This window comes from Microcebus murinus, chromosome 17, assembly GCF_040939455.1.
Source record: "Microcebus murinus isolate Inina chromosome 17, M.murinus_Inina_mat1.0, whole genome shotgun sequence".
Classification (NCBI taxonomy): domain Eukaryota; kingdom Metazoa; phylum Chordata; class Mammalia; order Primates; family Cheirogaleidae; genus Microcebus; species Microcebus murinus.
In genome coordinates, this window is record NC_134120.1 from 31,069,828 (window position 1) to 31,075,058 (window position 5,231).

A 5,231-nucleotide genomic window follows, 5' to 3' on the forward strand; every position below is an offset into this window, starting at 1 on the left:
CTTTGAGAACCACCATTATAAGTAACCATGTGCCAAGGCCACCCACTACAATAAACACATGGCCATGATAGTTAGAGTATTAAAGGGAGAGAGGATAAGATAAGCACGTACTCACCTTGCCATCTGGACCGGAGTCTATGTTTTTCTCTGTAGTATTATTTCTCTTGTTGGCTGGTTAGGACAACAAGGTTTATACAGAATGTGACCCCCATTCTTTCTTTCACTTGATTCTAATTGCTGTATCCAGGACCGGGTGCTTGAAAGAACACAGATGGTGGTTTTGATTCTGATTCTTCTTTTTGCTACAATGAGATACTGCAATCTGCAACAAGATGCTGTGAGAAAGTGCCCCGATAAGTACAATACAATGAATTAATCTGTGTGCATTTGTCTCCATTTCCACACCTGTAATATAGGCATGCCATTATTACTTAACTAATAGGACTGTCTTATGATATTAGACAGGTTGATATTTTTAATATGTATAAAACAATGTTTCCTAGATCCATCCTCCCTTCCCACACACCTCCATCCACTTACTCTCCAAATCTTACAAACATCATTTTCTAAATATCTCAAATCACCCCCTGCTATCTACCCCACCCCACCCTTAGCTCAAGCTTTGGTTATTGTTCACCTGGAAGACTACAATAATTTCCTAAATAGCTTGCATACCTCCGGCTTCACTTTACTAGAATTCATCCTCCACAATGCCACCAAAATTTCTTTCTGAACTGCAAATCTGTTCACATTACTGCTATTCAAAATCTTCTAGTGGCTCCTGATTACTGTCATATACCTTAGCATGACCTACTTCAGCTTCTGGCTTCAATTTGTTTCTTCAGACTCCTCTCGATCCATGATTTTCACTCGCCTGTCTTTTTTGGCTCTCTTGATCTGTATTCAGTTCCCTAATTGCATTTTCCATCTCCTCTGTGTGTGTATCTCTGTTGTTGCCATTTAAAACATCCTGCCCAACCCTGTCCACTTGGCTGGTCATCACTCATTTCCCAAAGGTCAGTACTAGCTTCTCTTCTTCTTGACAGTGTTTCTAATCCCAATGCTCAGGCTGCGTGCCAGGCTCCTTGTCCATGTTTTATAAATACGGATACTACAGCACTTACTCCTCTGTGTTGTAATTGCTCATTCTGTTGTCTCTTTCATTGATTTCAAAGTGAACTTCTTGAGAGTAGGAACCAAGTGCTGTTAATCTCTGTATCCAAAAAATAATCATCTGGTACATAGTGCGAATGCTTAACAAATATTTGCTAAATTCATGAATAAGTGATTCACTTACTGAATTTCAATAAATGATTCACATTGAGGCTTGTGGAATAAAGATGGTTGTGGTTAATGAATTGGAATCTCCTAAGACTTATTTTTTAATACTATCCTACAATTAAAAAGGTAAGAAGTGACCACCAGGTAGGTGGTCACAGCAATTTGCTTATAGGCATGGACCATACAAAGGATATAGATAATTTTAGTTCTCATAATGCTCACAGAGACACTAAAAGGAATGGTTAAATTTCCTATAGTAAAACACAGGGTGTTACTTTCAAGCTGTAAATCAACTATTTTGTGTAATTTTGATTCTGTTAGAGTCCTGGTCCTTTTTAGTCTATTTACTTGCTTGAAGTAAATGCCCAATAAAGATGTCAGCCACCCCTACCTGTGCCTGCCCACCCACCTCTGTCACCTGCACCACCATGCCCTCTAATATAGTACGGCCACCCTTGGCCCTTTGGTTCACGTGTTCTATTCCTATTAATTTCAGAAAACGGCAACTGCCAAAGCAATAAGAGTGAATTTAATTTAAAAAGTGCAATCATGTTCTGCCTTGTACTGAACTGGACCTGGAATTATTTGTGACTGTGATTTAGCATTATTTCTGGGGGGAGAGTCTCCCTGTTTAATACTAATAGTCTTTCCAAGAAGTTTCATTAGAGTGAACTGCAATTTTATTGCACAGGATTTAACAAACTCCAATGTAAAGTCTGAATGCCACTTTCGTCCAGCCTCAGAATCTCAGATGAAATTCTAACAATGTCAGCCCAGGACTCAGCCCATCACCCAGGTTTCCTTGCTGAATTTCATACACTAGAGACCTTGCGCCTCTTCCTTTCTCATGAGCACCTTTCTCCTGAAATTTCTCTGCTCAACACTCCTGACAACAACCTGTCTGCAGATGCACCAACAGCTGCTCCTGCTAAAAAATGGGCTTGTCTCTCTCACGGGGGCTATGATTTCTGGCATATGCATGCCTCCTACTGTCTCTTTGGTTTTAAAGCAATTTTCAGCACACCTGCTTGCTTGAACTTTACTGACAAGCCCTCTTAAGAGTTCGCTGAAGAAAAAAATATCTGTTTCCTAAGGTACTTCCCTATAATTCTAAATTTCACTTTAATTCTCCCAGTAAAGTGTTTACCCCTGTGGATGGAGAGACAATCTGTGTTGAGACAGTCCTGCTGCCTCAGGCAGGATCTCATCAGCTCTCACATAACAGCAGATAGAGAAAGGGATGATCCATTAAGCAATAAGGCCAACTTGTTCCTACCACTGAAATTGTTCCTTGGAGTGCATTTGCTACTGCCATGTCCAGTCTGGGTTTAACTGTCACCCAAGAGACTGTATCTCACTCGAAAAATTCTCCAATTGTATGGTTCTGCTCTTTCACTTTTGACTCTACAAGCTGACTTGAGTCAGTCTCTTAGAAATATTACTCAGTTCATTTTTATTCTAGTTTCTACCCCTACCTTGAAGAAAATATCCATAAAGTTGTCCACCTGATTATGCAGCAGTATCATTTATATGGCTATTAAGATTTACCATTTGGTCTATCCATGGATTATACAAAAAGTGGATACTTAATCTAATTATAAATGACCAACCAGTAATTGAAAAAAAATTTTTTTTTCCTTTTCTTGGTTCACCATGATCTTAAGGTAATCGTTCCAATGTAGTCATTGTATGAGCACAGCATTGCTTAATGTCAGATGTCACTTCTGGTTATTCCTCCTGTGGAACTGGTGGGAGTTCTCAATTGTGGCCCAAGGTCTTTGGGTCGACTCATCTCAAGCATTGTGAATTTGGGAGTAAATATAAGTTTCTAAAACAGGGTCAAGTCAGCTAAACTTTATCTAAAATAGCAAGAAATAGTCTAAATGTAACTGTAGGAAATTAACACTGATGTCATAAAGGTAATATGAGTATGGCTCATCAAGTGTATCTGAAAACCTAAACCAGTAAGCATTCTAAAAGTAGGTGATGGGTGGACAAAAGGCCCGTGGTGGGCCTTTCGGACTTTGGGTGCTGTCATAATGTCCCAAACAAAGCAATATAAAAATACAGGGGAAGAAGCAAGGCAGAATCTACACAGGAACCAAAGCTGGTGCTGTTAATCCTTTGCATATAGAATTTGGCCAATGATATTACTATATGAAGGCAATAAATGATCATTATTTAAATAAATATAAATGGCTACTTTTTGTTTGCTACATATCCATTCTCTCTTCTAATGAAATTCTTTGCTGCAAAACATTAAGAAATAACTGTTCCATGGGCAATCTAAGTAGAAATCTAAGTTGAAATAACATTGGCTAAAGCAACTACTATGTGTCACATTTACTTAAAATAAAACTGTACTTTGCAATACATTGATACAATGCATATTATTATCACTGATCTGCATCCACTCAAACTCAGAATCAAAGACAACAAAGCTAATCATTGTTTGAGCCAGGATATGAACCCACACAACTCTGATTCTAAAGCCTATGCTGTTTATTTTATGTTGTACTGTTTTACGTGGCTTCTATTTTCAGCTGAAGCATAACACATCTCAGCCATTAAAACCACATTTTCTTTGGTACCATGCCTTATTCTCTCTTCATCTTATTCTGTTTCTGTGCTTGTACACAAGAAGGCAGCTGCCACAGGAATGGAAAAGAGCATGACTCTGGAAGGAGACCAGCTACATTCACACTCCGGTTCTACTTCGTACATGCTCAATGAACTTGACCAAGAACAGTAACTTCTCTGAAACTCAGGTTTGTCATCTATAATGTGGGAATAAAAATGCTTGAGCTAGACCTGGGAGGAGGGTTAAGTACTTGGTAGACAATAGGTGTGAAGCAGATATTAATTCCCTTCCCTTTCACTGTCAATTTGTTGGCTCCAGATTGGATACAATCTTCTTGCTTTGACCTTGTGTCTCTCTTCTTGCAAAATCCAATTCCATTCACTTAGCATCTGAACATAATTGACACATAATGAATACGTGTTGAGTGAATGAAAGTCCTCTTCAAGGCTCAGATCAAATGTCCTCAGGACTCTGAAACCCCAGCCTGGCCCTTCTTAAGAGATCTGTGAATTCCTTATATTCCCACACTGGTTTATGTACCTTCATTAATGTTTACCATGTCTGTTCGTAGCCTTTCTCAATACACATATCTCTAGAGCAAGGACAATGTCTTACCTTTCTTTGTAAATTTAGCTCTTACCAGGTGTCCTGGAATATTTGTTTGACAAATTATTATTTGAAAGATATAACCTGAATCATTATTCTAATATAAGTAGTTAACACTGATTAATCTTGCCTGTAATATCTCTAGAAGTATTATAAAATATGATGAATGCAATAGGGAGATTAGTGCTCAGTTCAGCAGCACATATACTAAAATTGGAACTATACAAAGAAGATTAGTATGATCCTTGTGCAAAGATGACATGCAAATTCATAAAGGACTGCATAGTTTTAGCCAAGGTATGGAATCAACCCAAGCGTTCAGCAACATACGAATGGATAAAATTGTGGTACATATACAGAATAGAATACTATTCAGCCATAAAAAAGAATAAAATCCTGTCCTTTGAAGCAACAAAGATGAGCCTGGAAGGCATTTTGTTATATAAAATAAATCAGGCACAAAAAGATAAATACCACATGTTCTCCTTCATATGTGGAAACCAGAAAAAAAATGATCTCACGGAAGTAGTGAATAGAATACTGGTTATTAAAGGCTGGGAAGGGTGAGGGCAGAGGATAGGAAGAGGTTGTTTAACAGATACAAAATTGCAGCTAACCCCGAAAGCACAGGAAACCAAAGCAAAATTGGACAAATGGGATTACATCAAGTTAAAAAGCTTCTGCATAATAAAGGAAACAATCGACAAATTGAAGAGACAACCCACAAAATGGGAGAAAATATTTGCAAGCTATCCATCTGACA

The 5,231-nt window shown here is 38.2% G+C and overlaps 1 non-coding gene across 1 annotated transcript; it reads left to right on the forward strand.

The window, feature by feature from the left end:
* Positions 1-4,651: 4,651 nt before the first annotated feature.
* LOC142861766 (U6 spliceosomal RNA) lies at positions 4,652-4,758 on the forward strand. The gene has a single exon (XR_012912919.1). It is a non-coding gene; the product is annotated as a U6 spliceosomal RNA (small nuclear RNA).
* The last annotated feature ends 473 nt before the right edge of the window (positions 4,759-5,231 follow it).